The sequence below is a fragment of the Triturus cristatus genome, chromosome 2_1 (genome assembly GCF_964204655.1).
Source record: "Triturus cristatus chromosome 2_1, aTriCri1.1, whole genome shotgun sequence".
In the NCBI taxonomy this organism is placed as follows: Eukaryota; Metazoa; Chordata; class Amphibia; order Caudata; family Salamandridae; genus Triturus; species Triturus cristatus.
Window position 1 is genome coordinate 846,959,701 of NC_140581.1, and position 25,189 is coordinate 846,984,889.

Genomic DNA, 25,189 nt, shown 5'->3' on the forward strand with positions numbered 1-25,189 from the left:
GCGATCTTTGTGGCTCTCCCTCAACAGAAGAGTCTGTACCCCCCATCCACCGACAACAAAAATGTATGTTTTATTATAGCCGGTGATGTGCAGACTGGTTCAAATTGTGAACAAATGCCTTACCGGTTTCTTCAATCAGCCGCTTATTAACCATGTGATAAAGATAGTGACATGCAAGTTTCTTTTTAATTCGCCCCAGGTAGTTGGCAGGCTTACACCTCACCTTCTCCGTTCCATGAATTCTACTGTAGCCGTCAGCGCTGCGCTGACAATGTTAAAAAGGGTGCTTTAAATGGCCCAGAATTAGCTTGAGGAGAAATGGAAGAAAAAGGCATCCCCCGTGAAGTTTAAAGATCAAGGGAGAGAAATGAAAGATTAAGCAGCAGATGAAATTATAGACAAGATAATTATAGAGCGTTAAGACTACAGACGTTCAGATTTATTTTTAAGATGCTGGCGCTCTACTTAGAAAAGCCATCAGTGTGTCTTCTTGAATCACTTGTCCTCCAACTTGAACAGTTAATGTGACTAAAGAATGAAGCATGAAATTGTATTAACATTCAGGAACCAAATGCTCCCTCACCCCGAGGTGCAGCACTGTTGTGACAGGGAGAGATGCGTGCTCAGAAACGACAGCAGAGCACAGGGCTGTGGGTTAGTGAACTCTGCCCCTCAGGGACACAGGCAAGATAAGGCTGGGTCACGATTACTAGGGTAGTGATGGCTTCGTGGCTTGTCGACCATAAAAGGACCCATCAATAAGCAACTTAGTGCTCAATGATGGAAGAGTCTTTCAAACCATACAAGATATTGCATTTTCTTTACTGTTAGTTTAGACCAGTTTCAAATGTATTATTTAACTTTGGTATAAGAATATAAAACCATGCCTATATAATCCAATGTTCTCATAAAGTATACTTTATGTAGTGTAATTTAAAAATCTGAAACAAAGTTAAAAATAGCTAACAATAAATAGCATTGTAAAAGGTCGAATTTGGGGAGCTTAGCTTCCTATTGTTCTAAAAAAATATGTGTATATCTGTTCACTTATCGTTTAACCAGATAAGAAGTGAACTTGTCTCATAAGTATTTTTGTGACAATTAATCTTGTTCCCATGTTCAATATACATTTATTATATTATGCCAGAAGTATAAGGAGCACAAGAAGAAATAATGTCCTTATGAATTGCTCAGCCCCCCCACCAAAGTTCTACAGTAGGGGTGTAGATGTATATAGTTTTGTTTTTTACTGGGACATGGTCGTTTTATCTTGCCAACCATACATTTATACCACTGGTTTTTCAATGTATTGTTATAAACACATATGAAAGTGATTTAATTAAAAAAACATTTGACTGCACAGGTACAGCCACACGTCTGAGGTAGCTACTGCCCAAGTATCTATTTTAACTCCCAGGTGTCAAATCTAATGCAAACATAGGGGCTGATTCACAAAATCATTTATGAGTAGAGGATGCAGTAGGATAGGCGTACTCTTATGCGCTTTTTGTAGGGCTGCACTAACCTGGTAATACTGGTCCAGCTCATGTGATGCCACTATCCACCCTCCCGTTCTAACAACCACGCAAATGATGTTTATGAAAGTCAGCAGTAGACCAGGAAAAAGGGAGATGGGACAAAAGAGAGAGAATCAAAGACACTATGTAGCTTCACTGTGCTTGTTCATACTGCTGGACCTGACCTATACTGCAGAGACCCTGATATCTACAACAAGAAAGACCTCTGTTAGTATTTAGTCATTTACCTTACCGTTCTGTTATGACATATAATATACTTTGTGACAAACTCTATGGTTGGAGAAAATTCTATGACTTCCAAGTGCTGCAAGATATATAAACCCTTTGTAATAGGTAGGTATAAAAATAAATGCAACAAGGCTGGAGACTGTGATGGTCTGATAAATACATTAGCTACATTTTCATCTAAATACTGTCTAAGATGTTTTGTTTCTGATTCTGTAAGTGCATAATCATGATTACTTGGCATAGATACTCCAGGTTCCTTTTTAAAAAAACTTTTTTACTGTCAGTCTTAATCATAACATATATTTCGTTAAAGTTAATTTTAAATACTATTATATACCACACATTTGATGTTAACATCTCCGATAAAAAAACAATAGATATAAGAGCACGGACCAAAGAACAGTCATACAAACAATAGGGATAAACAGGAAATATAGAGGAATGGCAGATAGCCAACAGATTAATATAAGAGACAAAGCAAATACTTCATATTGCAAAATGTGTTAGACCCCTGCCTGAGCCTTCCAGTTAAATTGTGCTCATATTTTTTAGAACCCCCTGGGTGATCGAGCCCCCTTTTCTAGCTACAGAGAGTTCGAGATCATGAATTTGCCAGATCAGGACCGTGGGGGTCGCCAATACCAAGGATCTGGCTATGCAAAGCCTGGCATACACTATAAGTATGGAGAGAAGTTTTCCCATCCCTACATAAAAGTCTGTTCTATATCCTAACATAGGTACCTCGGGCGTCAAATGTAGCTCGTATCCTATCCCAAACAATATTATCGTGCCCACTTCTACCCAAAATTGTGTTAAAACAGGGCAAGCATATAGCATGTGTAAGATGTCTGCTGATTGTAACTAACATTTAGGACATCTAGTTTTGTCATTGTTCATATTTGTCATCCACCTCGTTTATTTGTCAGGTGTATAGTATAACAAGCAAACTGTTTGAAACTGTTGCAGTTTAAGCTTTACAGAATGGGCAGCCCCCTCAACTGTTTCTAGTGGCTTGAAGATTTCCGATGCTAATGCTTCCTGAGGGAGCACTCTGCTCCATTTAGAAGCTAAATGCAGACGGTTATCCTCACATAACTCCTGATATACAGTGCTAATCAATGATTTCCGCTCTGCTTTCAGACCAATATACAAGACAATAGGCATACTCAATTCCGTTATTGCCTTTCTGTCGGTAAAATAAAATAGTTCCTCAACTGCAGATATCTAAAGAAGTGATGCTGCGGGATATCATACTAGTTTTGTAAATCAATAAATGTGCGCAGCCCATTTGCGTCAAACAGCCCTATCCTCGATATCCCAACTCTTTACCAGATTGTAAAGGCCAAAGCAGCATATCCCCATGTACTGGCTTTACAGAATACTTTGTAAAGATCTCTCGCCATATGATAGCAATATCCTACACCTGACCCTTTTGTATAATTAGGGTCTGTTACTCTATATAAAAAGAAGCTGCTCTCTTCACCCAGCGCTAGATATTAAATAGATTCAGATAAATCAGATTCTAATGGGGTAAGCAGAGTGTGCAGCTGACGTGCAAAAGCTGCCCAAAAATATAACTTGAAATCCAGAAAGTGCAACCCCTCTGTTGAAATGGTAGTTTCAATAACCTTAATGACCACCTCACCCATCTGTATCCCCTAATAAAACTACCTAATGCCCCATCTAATTTCTTAAACAATGCATTTGGCACCCTCGATGGAAGTGCCCAAAAAAGGTACAGAAATTTTGGAAGAACATTCAGTTTAATTATGTTGCACCGACCTATGATACTTATTGGTAGCTTACTTCAAAACTGCAATTTGGGTCAGATTTAGCAAAGGGTTTTACCCATTCTGTGTCTATGGGAAAATGTGTTAATACATAAGGCCCTATATCTGGTAGGATTGGAGCACGCCGCATAGCCAAGACCTTAGCAAAAATCTTTGCATCAGAATTAATAAGTGAAATAGGTCTGTATGGCCCCATCTCCTCTTGCTGCTTATCTTTTTTCCACAAATATTGTTATCCTAGTCATTCTACAAGTATCCAAACCTTTACCAGCTTTGTCTATTTCCTGGATTACCTTGAGTAGTGGTGGAATTATAACATCCTTAAATTCAAGAACTATTGCATCATCACCTGCCATCTTTCCGGGAGGCAGAGTAGTAATAGCCAACTCTAACTCCTGAGCACTTATATCTCTATTCAGCAACTCTACCTGGCATTCTTCTATTACTTGCAGCTTGCCTTCAATTACATATGCAATTACTTACCCCGTGGGAGGCCTCAAGGACTGACTGTATAATTTTTTTATAGAAAATTGAAAATTGTTTGGTAATTTCTTGAGGAAGTGTATGAGCTATACCATCATTACCTTTAATGCTCTATATTTGGTTTCTAGCTTCCCTATCAGAAATCTGATGGGTCAATACTCTGCCGACCTTGTCACCGTATTCATACTGAAGGGTCTTATTTTGGCATAAGTAGCTGCAATATTATACTTAAACTCTTGTCCAAGTTTGGATCTCTTTTTAATAAGCTGAATATGCAAAGCATACTCACCCACCTGCCCTGTTTTAATTTCTGCAGCATGTAATATTTCTTGCTGTAGAATCTCCGGAGTCAGCAGCTTTTGAGTGCTAATTCTGGTCCCCCTATTCTGTGCACCAACAAAGTGTGCAGTAGTCCCCCTAATATAATCCTTGAGTGTGTCCCAAACAACCAAAGGCGATTCCGTCCCTAGATTTATCTCCAAAAAAGCACTTAAGGTGCTCCAGGTTCCAAATCAATATTGAAAGTTTAACTTCCATGTGAAGGTAATACATTAGTACTAGATGACCACAATAACCTTAACTATATTACACTTTAGTATATGGATAATAACAGCCAGTGAACTGTAAATCAAGTCTGTGGTCTGAATGATTCTCAATGTACATAGTTAATCAGCTTTAACATAACAAATGCATATTAGTATCGTGCTTTTACTTCATACATGACTCAAAGTAATATAAACAATGTCTGTAGAAGTTGAGACTTCATCTAGCTCCTTTTGATAAACAGATGCAGTAGAATGCATAGTCCTTAGTAGGATGACTTCAGTACTAAGGTGCAAATGAAAGTCTATTTTCTTGATCTTAGATGTTATCCAGACTACTTCTCTGAATCCAAGAAGTCTATGATAACTCCAGATCAAAGTGTGATGAGTTACAATTTCAGAGCCATGAGACTCCAGCTGTAGAAACTAAGTATCTTGTTTGTCTTCCAAAGATTGGTCTGAAACGCAAGAAACTGATACTCTGTGGACCAAAGGTGGACTCAACCACTGAAAGTTTTGTGAGAGTCTTTTGGCACTCTGAGACATGTAGTTGGTCCTGCCTCGACTTGTGTGATTCATGTTCAGCAGGCGTTGGAGCTGTGAGGCCTCACACCAAGCACCACCTTCACTTAGCATGTATTGCTGACCTCCTCTGTGCAGAAGACTCAAGCACTTCCAAAGCTCAGAGGGGCGCGTCTCCATAACCAGAGAATATATAGGTGAGCCCATGCATCGTGACACTCTTATATGTGCTTGTGAATCAGCCCCCAAAACTTCCAAATCCATAGTAATAAAAGTACAAAGATGACAACATTGATTCTTTTTATACTAATAGTTTAATAATATTTCCTGGATATTCACATTTAATTTCCATTTCAGCTGTTCTGTGGCCAATTCACAAAAGCATGTACTTAAAACAGTCCTACCAGAGCACTAGTTTTCTTTCTCAAAAATGCCTTTGTAAACAGGTCTCCTAGACTTTTCTCTTTTTAAAGGTCTTTAACAAATAAATGCTGTTTTAAGCCCCAATCTTCTTTAAGCTCATACATACTTTGTGCTTGATCACTAATGACCCTTGCCCAGTAATTCACATTATCAAAAAATTACAAACTTGGGTGGTAAATCAAAGTGAAGCTTGTTTTTTCGTTATTATTTGTAGTCTACCCAGTGTACATTTTGTTTGATATATTTATTGAGCAAATGTTATGCCGTGTATGCAGATAAAGAGAAGGATTGGGATTGAGGCGGATGAGAGTCAAATGCGGGTGAGGAAGGAGGGGCGAAAAGAAAAGATGGAAACATGAAACAGTTCAAGATTGCTGAGTGAAACTTAAGATAGGGCAAATATAGGGTGAAGAGATAACATTTTAAGTTCTTTCAGAAGTGTGGAGCACTTGTCTTGTAAAAGAGCCGTGTAGTGTTCCCCAGAATAGGCACCCTAATGCTGCATTTGTTGCGGCTAAGGAGGCTGGCACTGATTTAATGGCAAATTCAAAAAGAACAGTTGATGAACAGAATGCAGAACAATGTCATACATTCACCCTAGTACAGAGATCTGGGCCTAAATCCATTGTTATTTTGCTCACCATGCCATTCCAGTTTGGACCCAGCCATATGCAAATCAGTCTTGACCCTGCACCCAATGGGAACAGTCCAACCCGAACTGCCAGGCCAGGTCCTCCCTGGACTGGAAACAAGCATCCTAGGACAGGTTTCGGGCTTTCAGCCCTCACCAGCCAGGATAGCTTGACTACAGTGGTATGGAGAGCACGGGACCCATATCTGGGCATACCAGTCCCACTCGGGGGGGTGAGCAAAAGAATGATGGATTGAACCCAGATCCTTGTGACTGGGGGTGAATGTTTGGATTGTACAGCATTCCGTCCATCAACTGTTTCTTTTGCATATGTCGCCCTAAGTGGGAAGGTTATGCCCAGACTTGGGTCCAGTGCTCACTACACCACTGGATTCAAGCTAGCCTGGCTGATGAAGGGTGATGCCCTGAAACTGGTACCAGGATGCTTGTTTCCGGTCCAGAGAGGATCTGGCATGACATTTGGGGCTGGACTGTTCCCACAAGGAACAGGGTCAAGACTGATTTGCATAGGCTGGGTCCAAACTGGGTTGGTGTGGTGAGCAAAAGAATGATGGATTTAACCCAGATCCTTGTGACTGGGGGTGAATGTTTGCATTTTCCAGCATTCTGTCCATCAACTGTTTCTTTTACTGATATCATGGTATTCACATTCATGACTCAGATTCATCATAAGGTTATTCAAAATGAAGTAACTCATAGAAGATAGCAACATGAGGTATCATTTGGTTCTCCATATGTTTTTCCGGGAGCTTATTTGGCCATTGTGCTCGTCTATTGGTCTGTTGCCTTAGGTGGTTAGCAATTATTTTTCCCACAAGCACAGCTAAACAATCCTTCTTAAGATGAGCTACATGTAGGAAGATAGGATGAGATTCAAATGTGGTTTATGATCGTATTGATATGTACCTTTCTGGAGTTTGGCATTTAAAGGGCAGTGTAAAAACCGCCTAGATTTTTAAAAGGATTTTGCTGTTGATACAAAAAGTAAAAGAAGTATTAGTAAACCCTCCCAATTATATTGTCTCAACAGTTGATTTTAGATACCACACTCAAGCAGATCCCCAAGCTAGGTAGCCCATCTCCTTTACTTTAGTTGCAAATGATCAGTATAAACATGTCACTAGGAAACCGCAGAAGACAGAGGATTTTACAGTGCTCCCCTTCCTCCATTACATCTGGATGCAAGCCAAAGTCATTCATGTTTAGTGGAAGACATGATGTGTTTTCAAATACAGAGATTTCACATTGTATGTGTTTGTTCTTCCTCTGCTGTGAAAGCAATTCCTTCACTGCGTGCCCATGGGAGAATCACAGATATTATCTCTTGAAGAGTCAACATCTTTGGAGCTCTCAAATGCTGGATGGTTTGACATATGCCCCAGGCGCACACATACCATTGATGTCACTACTACATGACATCTGATGAAAACTGACATACGCAAAACACATTCTAATTTAGACTTTGATGGTTTTTTTATTTCTTGCAGGTAAGAAAACATCTAAAGGCTCCACTGTGACAGCTCTGAAAGAAATGGCAACAATAAACAAAAACTAGACATGAGAACGAAATAAAATAGGCTATTTGCTTCTTGATATCACAAGCTGCGTCTATTCATGCCGGCCATTGAAGTTTAGAAATTCTCTGTATATTTTGCTAGAGTCAGTGGGCCTGGATAATAACTTACCAGCAAGTACTTCCTTTTTATAGGTTTATCTTCCTCTTTAGAGTAAATATTGCTGATTTTTTTTGTCTGTATCATGCAGAACTCCAGAAAATGTGGATGGTGGGAAGGGAAGGGTGTCGGTGGAGCAAGAGAAGGGACTTTGTAGGTTTTGCTATACATACTAGCACATGACCCGTGCTGACAGGAGGAGACAGGCTACACACCCTGCCCCCTGTGGGGGTCTGCTGTTAGCTGTCTTTGCATTTCAAAGCAATGACACTATCAGTGTGGAAGTCATTCTTTAGCATGGCCTCTATTCAGTAACAAAGGGGAAAAAAGTAAGTTTGAAGGTATTAAAGACAGCCTTAAGACTTTGGTATGGGGCTAAACATCAGGTACTACTCAGAATTTGCAACAATTTGGGAATCCCCAAGTACACCGGAGTGTATGAAGGATAGGTTGAGCCTTCCCCTGAACCAGGCAGGAACATCTAAGTGGGGAGATTTTATGTTGGCAGAAGGTCTTCTACGTTGGGAGGCGTTGAGTAGGACAATAGGCAATAGATTATCTAGGTTTAAAAACACCCAGCTTACAATGTGATTCTTAACTGCTACCCTGGAGATAGAAGGGGTATGGGATTTAGAGGCCCCCCTCCAGGAGTAGGTCTAAAGAGCAAAGAGGTTGCAAACTGGTATTGGCATTTTCTTGAGGCAGAGGAAATATATCCAATATCACCAAGAAGTACTGTTAAAACGACGACCCACCACCACCCTCAACAAGCCCCCCGCAGGAGCTGGAACAAGATCACCGGCGACCAGCTCACCACCTTCCTCAGCCAGAAACCCCCCACCAGCTCAACGGACCCCAACGAAGCCACCAACAACCTCACACAGTGGATCACCAACTGCACAGATGCCCTCGCACCACTGAAGAAGAACCCCCCCAGCAGACGCGGCAGCAAGAAAGCCTCCTGGTTCACAGACGAGCTCATCACCTCCAAGAAGAACTGCCGCTCCCTGGAGAGCACCTGGCGCACCAACCAGACCACAGACAACATGACGGCCCTCAAACACGCCACCCGCAAACACCACCAACTGATCCGCGCCACAAAGAAGACAGCCTTCAAGGAACGACTGGACAACAACACCCACAACAGCAAGGCACTCTTCAGCATCGTCAAAGAGCTCTCCAACCCCGACGCCGGAAACAATGACATCACTCCCTCGCAAGACCTCTGCGACTCCCTCGCAGCCTTCTTCCACGACAAGATCGCCAACATTCACAACAGCTTCGGCCCACCAACCACGAACCCCACCACCGAACCGATGCCCCCCACCACCACCCTCCGCACCTGGACCCCAGTCAGCACCGAAGACACTACACGCACAATGAACACCATCCACTCCGGATCCCCTACGGACCCCTGCCCACACCATATCTTCAACACGGCCGACCACATCATCGCACCCCACCTCCGCGACATCATCAACGCCTCCTTCAACACCGCCACCTTCCCAGAGTGCTGGAAACACGCCGAGATCAGTGCCCTGCTGAAGAAACCAACTGCAGACCCCTCCGACCTCAAGAACTACCGCCCCATCTCGCTCCTCCCGTTTCCTGCCAAAGTCATCGAGAAGACCGTCAACAGACAGCTAGCCGCCTTCCTCGAGACCAACGGATCCCTCGACCACTCGCAATCCGGCTTCCGAGCCAACCACAGCACGGAGACCGCCCTCATCGCAGCCACAGACGACATCAGATCCCTAATGGACAACGGGGAAACTGCGGCCCTCATCCTCCTGGACCTCTCCGCAGCGTTCGACACTGTCTGCCACCGCACCCTGGTACAGCGCCTGAACAACACCGGCATCCAGGAGAAGGCCCTGGAGTGAATCACCTCATTCCTCGCCGGAAGAACCCAGAGAGTCCGCCTCCCCCCGTTCCGGTCAGCGGCCACCGAAGTCATCTGCGGCGTTCCACAAGGGTCATCGCTCAGCCCCACCCTCTTCAACGTCTACATGAGCCCCCTCGCAACCATCGCACGTCAACACAACCTCAAGATCATCACCTACGCCGACGACACCCAGCTGATCCTCTCCCTCACCAGCGACCCGGACGCCGCCAGAGCCAGCCTACATTAAGGGGTGAAAGACGTCGCCGAATGGATGAAGAACAGCCGCCTGAAACTGAACTCAGACAAGACGGAGGTCCTCATCCTGGGATCATCACCCTCTGTCTGGGACGACTCCTGGTGGCCCCCCGCCCTGGGAGCCACCCCCAAGCCAACGGACCACGCACGCAACCTAGGCTTCATCCTGGACTCCTCCCTCTCGATGACCAGACAAGTCAATGCCGTCTCGTCTTCATGCTTCAACACCCTGCGCATGCTTCAAAAGATCTTCCGGTGGATCCCCACCGAGACCAGGAAGACGGTCACCCAGGCCCTCGTCACCAGTCGGCTGGACTACGGGAACGCCCTCTACGCCGGCACCGCCGCCAAACTCCAGAAGAAACTCCAACGGATCCAGAACGCCTCAGCACGACTCATCCTGGACATCCCCCGACACAGCCACATCTCCGGACACCTGAGAGACCTGCACTGGCTCCCCGTCAACAAAAGAATCACGTTCCAACTCCTCACCCACGCACACAAGGCCCTCCACGACCTGGGCCCCAAGTTCCTCAACAGCCGCCTGACCTTTCACAAGCCCACCCGCCAGCTCCGCTCCGCCAGCCTCGCTCTCGCCACCGTCCCCCGCATCCGCAGAGCCACCGCCGGAGGAAGATCCTTCTCCAACCTGGCAGCCAAGACATGGAACTCCCTCCCCATCCACCTCCGGACAACGCAAGACCATCTCGCCTTCAGGAAGCAACTCAAGACCTGGCTGTTCGAGCAGTAGCATTCCCCCCCCCCCCCCCAGCGCCTTGAGACCCTCCGGGTGAGCAGTGCGCTATACAAATGCCTATGATTGATTGATTGATTGATTCAAATTGATAATCAAATGTATAGTTTTATTTTTTTAAAGTTGGAAGTCTCATTAAAGCACATTTAATGTCACAATAAATATGTGCAAATTGTTGGTTTTAGGATTGTTTATTTGATTTTAGGACAGTTTTGGTGTGGATTTGAACTTACATGTAGAACATATAACTGTATGGATAAATCTGTTTTGCACATATTTATTGCAACATTGAGTGCGTTGTAATGAGACTGCCACCTTTTTAAAGAAATATAACTTACATTTGATTATCAATTCGAATACTTCTTGGTGATATTGGTTACATTTTGGATGAATGGTCGTGAGAGCTGAAATCAGGTCTTTATTTAAACACATCCAAAGGGATATTGTTTACTCTTGACTGTCTGTCTCTTTGGTTAAGGGGGGCCCCTGTCCTGTTGTTTTGCATATTCTATTGTTACTCCTGCAAATCCCAAACGGCACCATTTCTTTGCAATTAATAGGCTGGATTGGACTCCTCAAAGATTGGCTAAGTTCGTGTTGGAGCCTGTCCCCAGATGTAAACAATTTGACTGTCTAAAAGGAGACTATGAACACATCTTCTTTGCATGTCCTGAGCTCAAAGAATATTGGAAGGTAGTAGAAATCACTATAAGATACATCATGGGGAAACACATTGTGTTGATGAAGGGTTGATGCAATTACATGCAACACTTTGAATAGTAAGCAAAGGGGCCTGGTTTTCTACTTTTTGCTGCTAGCCAGGCGTCAGATTTGTAAATGTTGGACTGACCCTGCTGCCCCACATCCTATAGAGGGGCTAAAAGTTGTTAAGTGGGCTAGTCGTATGGAGGTAGAATGTAAACTACGAAGGTCAGTGGAGGTATGGGGGGATTTTATTAAATGGGTTTCATAGGTGGTAAGGTATTATGTGGCACTGTTGTGGAGAAAGAACAATCACCATAGTCCTATAATTACACCAGGCTATAGCACTGGGGGTGCCCCCCCCCGGGTCTGACCAGAGCGATGGAGGCTCAGAGCAGGCAAATGTAATGGGCCACAAGACAGACAGAGGGTGGTAAAATGGTCCAAGTGTCGCACATGCCAAGGTGATATGAGGACAAAAAAAAAGTAACTAAGGGGAAGCAGAATAGCATTCTAAATGTGTGAAGCTGTGGTCTTTGTTACAGACCTAGGTTCTTCTGTATGTTTCAAGATACACCTATATTTATGCATGTATGTAGGTAGGTATGCATGTGGTATTTCTATAGTGCAAATCTTGTCCAAGGGCATCAGAGTGCTGTACAGGACCTATGCCACTTAAAATCTGATGCCCTTTTTATGTTGCTTAATGTGCCTTCCCTTGGTCAGATTCTTGTTTTTCTCAGTCAGTATTTCTTGGGTTAACTTTTGTTAAGCCCAGTTTTTGGGCAGATTTTTATTTTGGTCAGTGAACCTTTATTAGGTTCTATTTGTGCTTTGCTCAGACAGAATTTACAAGGTCAAAGTTTTGTTATCCATAGTGAGTCTTTCCTTCGCACACAGGGGCGGCCAGCACGGTTCGCGGGTGGAGGAGGCGGGTGCGCAGGGGGTGCGGCTGCGGGCTGCAGAAAAAAAAAAGAAGAAATAAAACTTACCTTCCCGTCACTGCCGGGTCCCGCATCTTCTTTCCTGCTCGGCAGCCAGGCTCCCACCCCTAAGCCAATCACAATGCTCCAATGGAGCATTATTGATTGGTCTGAGTGTCGTGATACGACGCTCAGCCAGGGGCTGGAAGGGTGGGAATGTTCTCCATGCAAGCTGCAATGCAGCCTGCATGGAGAACAGGGTAGTTCGCATGACTGGTTTGGGCGGCCCGAGAGGTCCGACCAAACATTCATTGCGCATTCAGGAGTGGGCAAACCACTCCTCCCCTGCCCTTCTCCCTAAGCAGAGCAGCCCCACACACCCGCCCACCGGCAACAAAAACCCATAAAATGGTAATAACTAAAAGTTATTACCATTTCATGTTTTTGCTTCTCACACAGCGATAAAGCAGTGGGGCGACGCTCCTCCGCCATAGCGGAGGAGGCCCACTGTGGACACAAAGGTTTATCCAGACATGGGCCCCCTAATTTGACATGACATAGTAAATCAGGCCAAATAAGGCCATAGTGAATCTGGTACAGGGTTTCTTATGTTTCTGTTCTGTGGGTGTGGACAAAAGCTTAAGCTCAAATACACCTGCCGAGGTGTACTAAAATTGATTTGCATATGGCTGGTTCATCTCTGCAATGATACAGTGAACAAGAAAAGAATGCAGTGAAGGATGCCCAACAATGCCAGTGTGTATCATGAATTCAAGCATTCTGCACATCCCCTTTTTCCTTTGCTCATTAAAACATTTTAATGTGACACCCTCAGTGGCATTCGAATTTGCATACCTGGTCCTGAAGCTGCACATCATTGAGGAGGCACAATAAGCTCAAAATTGATCTGGGATTGTTGTTGTCGTTGTAAATCCTTTTCAGCTGCGGAGTTGACTAGTAGTTTGGGTTAGACTTCCCCTTTCGGGGGGGGGGGGTAAGAAAGATTTACACACAACTTGTTCAATGACACAGTAAGAAAGAAGCAATGCAATGGAATGTTACCAAAGCAATACCAGTGTTTATAACTAATTCCCATATGTATCCATCAGATATATGTTTTGTTGAATCTTTTCTAGTTCACGCCCTAGAAGAAACAAGTATGCCAGACATGCAGCTGGACCACACTGATGAGGCCCAATACAGCCAAAAACTGGCCTGAGGTTGCATGGATTCCTGTTTAACAGAGGCGTGGCCTGGCAGGTCATGCAGGACTGCCCCTTCTGTTATTGGACCGAGATAGGTTTGCAAATCCCCTTTCTGCAAAAGCCCACTGAGCAGAAATATTATAAAAGAAAGTCTACCTAAAGCAATGTGAATGGTTAAGATACCTGGAGAGTTTTGGTGTATGGCCCGCAAACCAATTGAAAAGGATCATCATGTAAAATTGTCCACACCTAAAGAACTACCATCCAGTACTGGATTCACTCAATAACTGCATGTCCTTCTGATCAAATCCCACTATTTTAGCTCCAGATTTACTAATAACCTTTTATCCAGTACTAAAGACAAAATAAGACACATTCACCGCCTTTAAAATAATGAATACTTTCGACACAAACAAAACGTGGTGCATGCTTGAGAAGTGAATTTCGTGGACAGCATGCAAGGTTCATCATGTCCAGTCTGACTGTACATGGCCCGGGCTGCACCAAAGAGTGGAGTTTAACGCTGATCCTTATGAAGGTGTTTTGCGTTTGTGAGAAACATAGGGGCATATCTACAAGGCGGCGATATAAAATTAACGCCGCTTTTGCGGCCGATTTCGGCCGAAAAGCGGCGATAATTTTATCGCTATATCAGCAAGGTCACGCTATCGCGTGAAACCTTGCCTAAGCGCCTGAATTCCTAACGCCCAATTTGCATCTCTAATGAGATGCAAAGTGGGCGTTCCTCCCCAGGATAACAGGAGAAATGTCGCTAAGTGACATTTCTCCTATTATCAAGCCTCACGCAAAGCAGCATAACGACAAGAAAAGTAGCGATAACCTCTGTTATCGCTACTTTCCTTACGCCTGCTTTGAAACTGACTTAGCCATGATATCCTATGGAAGGTGGATATCATGGCTAAGTATGTGAGGCCCTATCAGCAAGCTATCGCCAAACTTCGTGGGATTATCGCTGGGTTTCCAGCGATAATCTCATGTTTGTCAGTTAGCGCTAGGATTTTTATCGCTTTTGAGATAAGCGTTGCTAATAGCACGCTATCTCAGCGATAAAAATCCACGCTAGCCGGCGATAATTATCCTAGCGCTAAGTGCGCTTAGCGATAATTATCGCCTGTTGATGCTGATATGCCCCATAATTTCTACAAATGGGCTCTTTTTGGAAATTGGAAGCATCCACGTAGTATCAGGAGACATCACTTCTTCAGCTGCTCCATGCCTAATAATATCGCCATTATTAAACTGGTGTACCGGTAGCATTGAGAAATCCTTTGCATACTGCATGGATTTTTTATCTGGGATGCTACCATTTGTTAGTCCTGACAAAGACCCTGGTAAAGTTAAAATAGGGGGTTGAAATGTCAACTAATTGTCCTGTTCACTGCCATTCATTGTGAGGTGAAAAAAAAACTTTCAATAACGGAAGCTTGTTGTGCTTACATTATTTCACCAAATAGTTAACAGTGTATCATTTACTGGCGTTATATCTTAGGCTTACCAATAATCACTTCTGTCACTATTAACGTGCACTGCACTGTATTTTGGAGCGACTGCTTTTTCTTGTTATTAACTTACCACTGTCCTCAAAATAACAATATTAAATTTGTACAAAATTAACTAAATGTATGTGTGTTTATTCATTTTTATTGTGCATTGGCAAAAGATCATAGGATTAAAACTCTCTCTGAGGGAATCACTATATTTTCCTTGTCGAGATTCTTTACGGAGGTTCTCAGGAAAACAGGGTTGTCCCTCAATTGTTTTGGTACCATCCTGTGGAACACCATATTTTCTATCAACCATCCAAATGAACTATTGTGGCCAAGACACCCGAAGCCCCCTAACGGCAAACCTTGGGTTCCATATCCTCAACTTCATTCAACAAGCCATTTTCAATTATGCCCCTCAGCAACCACTTTACACCTTCCCCAATTTATTAGTTTTGGAATTGTACAGAGCATGGTTTCCAGCTCATTTTCAATGAGCACTGCAGTCATCTCAACCAAACCTAAACAACCTTCACAGTGGCAACCACAGATTCAAACAACTCTACCAACCACTTAGAATATTATGCAAGCAAAAAAATAATAATGTACACCTTTGGTTAATATATTCAATATGTATAACATGTCAAATACCGGTTTCTATCAGAGGTTAGTATTCATTTCAAATGCTGCCATCTTGGATTTCTGTTCATGCTCTGACCACAATAATTCTGTATTGTAACAATTCTTTGGAAGTCATCATTTAACAGTCAAGAACATTTTGTTGGAATGATAACCCTTTTGTTCCTCATTTACCAGGATAATGACTTTCTCTCTCATCACTACAGGTGGGCAACACCTGTCACTTCTCATGACACATCAATAACCTACAAAATACGACTTGTTCATAACTCCAATGGCTAACTTCTCTCACCCATCAAATGTTCCCAAATTCACCTCTACATCTGGTCACAATCTGCTACCCATTCCTTTCATCAAGAGCTTCCCTGAATGCTCCTTCCACAAGACCTACCCAGTACGCCCTTACACAGGTACAGAAGATCTTGATGAAAACATGCTATCTGCAGCACATAAACTGACTTTTTAACCTAAAAATTAGTGCAACCAGTGCAGAAAGTCCTCCTCTGAAATTCATAGTGGTAACCACCACACATGTCGCCTTCAGAGTCTGTGCACAGTCGCAGAACAGCATCATGATTTAAACCGTGACGGTAATCCACATTAAAGATAAAAACAATATAATTCCGAGTAACCATGAAATGTCTATGTCTTTCAGGATAACTGATGGACAAATACGATTTAATTAGGCCAGAAAAGCATATACACTGGTCCTTATTCCCTGAGGTACTGCCTTAACCTTTGCACCTAGTGATCACTGACATATGTCAAACAGCAAATCAAAGTAATTGGCACACCATGACTAAGCCTATTCATCTAATTGTTTGAAACCATGATGGTTTGATTCTGGATGTAGGAAATGCCCAACATATCAAGACATATATTGTGTATGACCATGAAGTTCACAAAAACATTCAACAAATTTATATATGCGTATTCAAGTGGCTAATCTGTCTGGTAGATATTTCAAGTTTCTGTTAAATTCTTTCCAATCCATCAGGTCCTTGACTATCTTTGGATCTGTACTACACATCATTATTCACATATTTTCAGCTATACACCATTAAGATAAATGTTTTATCCAGTAACTTAGCCTTGGAGTTCTATTGGGCAGCCTATCTATGGCAAGACTGCATTTAGCCAACAGTAAGGCAACATGTGCACCTCTTGTTTTAATTTTATTACGTGTGCTGAAAGAGAACACATGCACAACAAACAGCCATTTGGTGTGGATTCTAATTTAACATTAACATTATTTTTTGAATCGTTCTACTACTGCATTAGAGAATGCGGATACCTTTGGGCATGTCTTAAGGTTAAGTGCAATCAAACAGCAAATCAAAGTAATTGGCACACCATGACTAAGCCTATTCATCTAATTGTTTGAAACCATGATGGTTTGATTCTGGATGTAGGAAATGCCCAACATATCAAGACATATATTGTGTATGACCATGAAGTTCACAAAAACATTCAACAAATTTATATATGCGTATTCAAGTGGCTAATCTGTCTGGTAGATATTTCAAGTTTCTGTTAAATTCTTTCCAATCCATCAGGTCCTTGACTATCTTTGGATCTGTACTACACATCATTATTCACATATTTTCAGCTATACACCATTAAGATAAATGTTTTATCCAGTAACTTAGCCTTGGAGTTCTATTGGGCAGCCTATCTATGGCAAGACTGCATTTAGCCAACAGTAAGGCAACATGTGCACCTCTTGTTTTAATTTTATTACGTGTGCTGAAAGAGAACACATGCACAACAAACAGCCATTTGGTGTGGATTCTAATTTAACATTAACATTATTTTTTGAATCGTTCTACTACTGCATTAGAGAATGCGGATACCTTTGGGCATGTCTTAAGGTTAAGTGCAATACATTTTCACCATTGTATGAGCATTTAGGACATTTTGGGGCCTAATTCCCAAGGCATGTAGGTGTATATTGAGTAGTACTTCTCTAGCACTCTTTTACATACTCTTAAGTGCATTTGTAAATTGTTCCAAAACATTTCAAATGGGAATTAAATGGAAATATTCAGGGACACTATAGATATACATTTAGTGCAAACAGAATTGGCAGTACCTTCCTTGAACTTCCTTTAAAAGGGAGTTGGACCTTCCGGGGCCTCATCCACAAAGGCATGTAATACTCCATAAAAGAGAACTACTATAGTACTACTTCTCACACTGAACCCCACACATGGAGGCCGGAGCGTACGTGTCGACCTGAGCTCCAGCCTCCACCTGGTAAAATCCGTCACCATCCTGTGCTCCTGCAGACTTTACCCTGCATTCCTGGACGCTATCGGGCCACCTTATTCTGCTGGCTGGCGTGGGAATCTTGCCTGCGGCGTGGAGGGGCAGCAGCCGGGTCGAAGCCAAGGTGTGTTTCCCGGCCGTGGCAGCACACACTAAAGTCCCGGAGAGCAGACAAGTGCCTACGTCCACGATGGTGCTGGATTGTCTGCCTGCGAGGCGCTGAGCCTGGCCGGGCTTCCTGGCCCAATCACCCTCGTGCCTGAGAGGGAGGGGAGTTTAGTGGGCCTAGCGGGGCCTTGATTTGGCAGAGCAAGCCTGGTGGCCGACCGGCAGCCCTGAGGCCTGAATGTGGTATTGGCGCACTGGGCCTGCCGGGGCCTCACTGTGGGTGCTTGAGACCTGACTTTGTGGCACAGATCCGCCTGCCCTCAAAATGAGCCCAGCATGACCTCAAGTTCAACCCGGGGATCCAGCATGCTGCCTCCAACCACCACCACCCGGCCTTCTACCTCTTTGGCCATCTCCACCTCGGGGATCCCTACAGACCCAAGACCACCGCCCATAAGTGCAACACCACCTGAATGCCAGGCTGAACGACGCAAGAACTTCGTGCTCTGTAAATATGTAATATATAATTGCCCAACCCTAATCACTTTTTAAAATGTAATCTTGAGTGAATTTGCTACTTGTATATACGTAACTCTAACCACTAGTATCTGTATTAGACGCATTACTTACTACCATTCTTATGTGAATTTAGAGTTTTTCTGTTTGTATCTTTTCCTTGAGTGAATTTGCAACTTGTGTATATGCAACTCTAACCACTGGTAAACGTAGTAGATGTATGTACTTACTACCATTCTTATGTGAATTTAGAGTTTTTCTGTTTGTATCTTTTCCTTTTGTGAATTTGCAACTTGTATATATGCAACTCTAACCACTAGTATCTGTAGTAGACATATGTACTTACTACCATTCTTATGTGAATTTAGAGTTTTTCTGTTTGTATCTTTTATGTAACTCATGTACTCCGAAGTCCTTATGTAATGTAACTGGTTCTTTTGTAAAGCGCTCTGACACCTTTGGGTAAAGTTTGCGCAATATAAATTTGCATTAAAAAAATAAATGCATTTGTGATCCCCCTTCACCACCCCTTCTTGTGTCTCTAAGTGTGTTTAACTTATGCAACATAGTTGAGGTATATAGGCTCTGTGTGAAGTGTGTTAAAATCGACCAGACAAACTCTGACATTACTAGTCAACCTACAGAACAATGATAGCGTGTTCTCTCAATTTTATAATGAAAAAGGCTTTCCAGATCCCGTTTCCCACTTTTGTTTTACTGATAATTCGTTATGGGGAATATCTAGTCTAATTGTCAAATACAATACGGAGACTAAACCCCTCCCTGGATCAGTGCATCCCCCCCTGTCAAAGTCACTGATGTGGGTGGTCTTATGTCCCTGGTACTCCAAGCAAGTCAGCGGTGCTGCTCTGCATCATCTATAAACATTGACCGGCTCCTAGTAAGTATCTATCCTAGTCTTAAATGTATTAATAAATAATAATTCCAGATTTGTAAAGCACCCCTAAGTGTATACAGACGCTGAGGGCCGTCGGGGAGATTAAGTGAGCTTTTGCCCAGAGTCACATAATGCTGAGCTGAGCTGCATCCAGCACCAGGCATCGAACCGCATCGAATCAGGAGCCAGCTGCACTGGCCGCTGCGCCACACCTCTCCCACATGGGTCTACTATAGAGAAATCTTCCATACATGTGCATCGGCATTCAACCATTTGTACGAGTCTTCCTTTCGTAATTGTCATTAATTCCAGGAGCATGTACATTGTTGCTTCGTAAGTAAATGTAACACTGTTGCAGGTTTTCTTTTAAACAGTATCTTTACTGGTATCCTTAGGTTCACTATAAGTGGAGGAGGAATTTCAACACTTCTTTTATAACGGTGCACAGAGCAAATCTATAAGGGCCCTCTGCCCTCTTACTGATTACAAATATATACCCTGCTCCTTATCAAATCAAACCTCAGTGTACTGAGAGTTGTGATTCAAAATAGTATCCTTCTCAATCAAAAACCTGCAGTCCACTGTCTGTATATTTTGGCTACATTTGGGCCTGATTCGCAAAACGAAACTTACACCTGAGTTTTGTAAATTAAATTAAAGTATGTAAAATAGTTACACATTTAAATAAATGTAATGAAATGCTAAAATGTTTTAAAATATTACACATTTATTATGTAATTATAAAATATTTTAATGCTCTGCAAGAATGTATGTAACAATACATTTTTATTAAAATATAACAAAATTAATTTTAATTAATTCTACTCATCGCTTTTAATAATTATTAAAGAATATTAAAATAGTTGTTTCTTTAGTGGGTAATTTCTTTTGTAGTAATAACAATTTGAATGTAGTTTTAATTCAAAATTAAGTTATTAGTGATGTTGCAATTTGTTTTTTTGTCCTGCATTTAAAATAATATATAAAATGAAGGTACATTAATAATCATTGAAACCGGTCCTAGGGTGCTTGATTCCGGTCCAGGGAAGACATGGCTTGGCAGTTCGGGTTGGACTGTTCCCATGAGGCACAGGGTCAAGACTGATTTGCATATGGCCATGTCTGAACTGGGGTGGCGTGGTGAGCAAAAAAACGATGGATTAAACCCAGATCTGTGACTGGGGGTGAATATTTTGCCAATGTGCAACATTCCGTCCATCATCTTGTGTGTTTTACATTAATACTCAACATAAAAATATTGTTTTAATCTAATTTGAGTTAAATAACAGATAACTTTAAATTAATTTGACTTAATATTAATTAACTATTATAATTCTAGAAAGCGTGCTGTTTAATTTTTTTTTAAATAATAGTTATACATTAAATATATTTTAAATAATAAATTAACATTTAATTTGATGAGGTAAAGTGCTGAAACATTTTATTGTATTATGTACAGGTTATTAATACGTATTTTAAACAAATTGATTTTTTTTGTTACATTAAAATATGTTTACTATTTTTGTGATATAAACGTTATTATTTTGTCCTGTGCTGTACCAAAGGTAGATCTCTGCCCTAGTGGCATGAATCTCCACCTCTGTGTGAAAAGTTAGCAGTAATAACTTAAAACTCATAAATTCTGTCTCAGATGTCTACATCCCCTGACCTGAGGGGGTGGAGGTATGCAGGTCTACACTGACATGTAAATCAACACTGAAATAGTGAATAGCAAGAAAGTGTGGAGCTACACTTCGGTGAAGTAGTGAATTTACACATGTATATTACCTTTGCATCTTGTTTGTTTAATTGCTAAAGCTGTAGCGTTCACTGAATCGGGCTCATTTGACACAAGCAGCCATGCGAGCAGTAAGATCTAATTGCTAAAGTTTTTTCTGAGCCACGGTTTGATTCCCACATCAACATCATGAGTGCCGGGACAATAGTCTGTCACGACATGTTTTCAAAGTGATGGTCCACTTTTAGTATTTTGAAGCTAAACTATCACTCTTGCTTGATATAGAAGTGTCAATAAAATAAATGCAAGCCTAAGTGATGCATTCTGCTTTTTTAATTTTTACATTGTATTTATTTTTATTTTGTATTTGTACAGGGCACAGGCTGCCATTGTTATGTGATATTGATTTGTATAGCGCATTGATTTGTATGGTGCACTAATCACCCGAGAGGGCATCCAGCACTTGGGCAGGTGTGTAGGTTTCTGATCCCCAGCAGGCTCTGATGTGTTAAGGGAGGTCCCTCCATGTCTTAGGCGCGAGACCTATGTGCCATTAGTGTAGTATGGCAGGTTCTTTGTCTTTTAATACCGAAGGCCTCATTTAGACTCCTGCAGTAAAAAGCAAAACATGCTGTAAAACAATTATCTCCTTTTTTTTACAAACATGCTTATATATATCACCTAATCTCTTGTGAGACTCTACAGGGTAAATACGTCAGATGTCAGCCTAAACTCTCTTTCAGAAATAGCAAAACCCTCATATTTAAGGTGATCAGGAATTAGGCATTTGTATTGAAATTACCAATAGCAATTAGAACCACCTAAACGTTGGTAAACATCGGATTGTCAGCAGTTCAACAAAGTGAAAAACAGCATTCTAAGGAACTCTACCCCAATACTTTTGCACGTCAGACAGCAGATACTTGAAAAATAGCTGCAGTGATTTGCAATGGGGTGTGAGAGGCTACACAACTAGCAACCACTCCTGCAGCTGCTGACAGAAGTGAGTCAGGCTTATATGCAGCCGATTTTTTCCGTCTTGCGTGAGTGTACGAGGTCCTGCCCAACGTCTTTTTTAGCTTTAGTTTAGCAATTCCTGTTATCCCCTTGGCTGTGATGACCACTGTGAGTTTAGTGCATGGGGTGACAGAGCAATAGAGGTCTCAGGGTGCCCTCCTATCCTCTGGATCGTTGGTGTGCTCCAGTTCTTGCATCTCCATGTGTGGATCATGAGTGCATGCTCTCCTAGAAGTGTCAGCATGTGCTCGAATGAATACTCACCAGGAGCAGACGCCTCCAGCTTGACAAGCGGAGATCTGTGACACGTGCTCTGGGAATGCCCTGAACTAACACATTTTGGCGCAACAATGATTATTAAATAAATGTACAGAGTCCACTGATACCTGACATTTTTCCTAGAGCTAAACGTATGTTAACATTACACAGAACTGACTAGCAAAGAAAACAAGCATTTGCAATGCAATAGGTCTCGCATTTACGCAAATTTAAGCTATTGGCATTGTAAATAACAATGCGTTTTATTTGTTTAAAAAAACAAAATAGAAATAAAAACGATTGTCATTTTACAATGCCAATAGCTGAAACTCACGTAAATGCAAGACCTGTTGCATTGCAAATGCTTGTTTTTAATATGCCGTCACGTCTGGCTCCTGGTTTGAACATGGTGCGGTGGTGAGATCACTGCTGGATGTGGCAAAGGGTATTGGCTATCTTGAGTAGAGATGTCCGAGCAGGCCCAAAGCTGCTTGTTCCAAGAAGGCAGTAGAGGTGACCGTGCTCCAGCTACACAGTCCATAGGACACCAGCCCTCTTGTAGGATGGCTAGAGCGGGTAGACTCTGCTGGTGGAAACTGCAGGTTGTCGTGTGGCAGAATGGTGGTCAGTGGTGACGGATGCCACATTTCAGCTGCAACAAGCAGTGACATTTGAAGAATGAAACCTTGAGCGGTCGTACATAACAACAGCTGGGGCAGCTGCGCAAACTAGAGCAAAGCAGCTGCTAATGTGCTGAAACGTCATCACAATATTGTGCGGCAGCCACATGCACTTACTTGTAGGTGCCACATGAAATAATTCTCTTCTGCTCTTTTTACCCACTCGGGGATCGTTCCCTTCCATTCCATTGCTTCCACAGCGCGGCGGTTCTTTCTAGGGGTTTCTGACCGCATACATACATACTACAAAGTGAAGACGTAAGCCCCTTCACTCGACCTTCTGCTGAACTGATCACAAAGATTGCTCATGCTGTGCCAGTCAGTGGCGCGTGCAGGCCCTCTGGGAGAACCAGCAGATTGTCTGGCAGGCTGATTGATGCCTGCGGGGCTGCGGAAAGCCAGTTGTATGCTACAGTCTGTCACAGGGCTTTCTCTGCGCCCGTGCTCCGACCCTGCTGGCTGAATCTGGAGTGAAGGTATCACTGCCGCCGGCCCGATTTGGCGCGAAAACCGGAAGTCAGGCAGCGTCATGCCTGTCGTGAGGCGGGACTTCCACCTTCCGCGGGAAGCCCGCGCCCACGGAGTGGCTGGCCGAGAGGAGAAGTGGTGACGCGGGGCTCCCATGCCTGAGGGAGAGCCCCACGGTGGCGGCAGAAGTAATGAGAAGCCCTGGGTCAGAAGTGGCGGCAGAGGCAAGTGCGGGGCTCCCATGAGTGAGGGAAGCCCGCGTGTTCCAGGTCATGTGAGGCGGAGGAGATTAGACCAGGGGAGTCCTGAGACGGAGCCTGTAGCAGCCACATGAGAGCCCGGTGAGTGCGGCTCAGTTGTACCGTGGGGGCTGGTGCGTGTGTTTGTTGTTCAGTGATCGAGTACGCATGCACTGGCTGGGGGCAGCTGGTTGTGTTTGTTGGCGCAGTTACTGCATGCAGCTGGCTTGCGTGGACCGAAGGGGGACAGGAGATGTGCACACCACGTGGCTGCACGTGCGCGTACACCAATTCAAATCCGCCAAAGCCTGCGCGTGCCCATCTCCTGCCCCGTTCCGAGGCAAGTCAGCAACAATAGATCTCGCTGGCGACAGCAGCGCTTCGCGCTGCGTTCGCCAGGCGAGACCTAAAAAGGATTACAGCTTAAAAGTCAAGTTCGGAGTGATTTTTGAAAAGACAGGAGATTGTCCACAGCACAAAGCGCAGGGGGAGACTGTTCCAAAGATACTCGGCCTGGAAGGAGCATGCTCTGCCTCACTCTATTACATTTCAGGAGGCTGAATAGATTGGAATTGATAGAGTGCAAGCTTCTGCTAGGGCAGGAGCGCACAAACTTGCTTTGTAGGTAACATAATATAACAATAACATAAAGGGACCCGACTTGATGAATGGATTTGTGGACCAGGCATAATGCCTCATCACTCATTTCTTTAAAGGAACCCAATGGAGTGTTTTCATGGCTTCCATTTCTGATGTTCAAGAGGGCTGTGAAAGTGTAGTCTTGGCTGCTGCTGCCTAGATATGTTTAAGAGGTATCAGGAGGTATTCAGGGAATCTTAGGGTAAGGTACTATTCTAAGGATCCCCGGAACATCAGGATTGATGATAGCTCTATCAGTGGTTATGTATAACAAGGCAAGTAGGGGAGAATTTTGAGAAAGACCCTAGGAAATAAAAGGCAGGAAAAGGAAATTGTATTAACATGGCTGGTAAGGGATAAGTCCTTGTTAATGCAAATCCTCAAGTTCCGCTCTGATGTTGAAGCTGTTGGGGATGGATCGCCTACAATTGGCAGAAGACTGTCAGCAAAGTGTAGAGAGGATTTACCAGCAGACCAGCATATAATCTCTGTTTTATCAGCATTGAATTTTAGATAGTTAAGCCCAAGTCAAGTTGTTATGTCCTACATACACTGTTGGAAATGATTCTAATTTAGTGGGTAACGCAGAGTTGACGTACATAACTAGCTGGGTATCATCAGAATGATTCATGAAACTAATT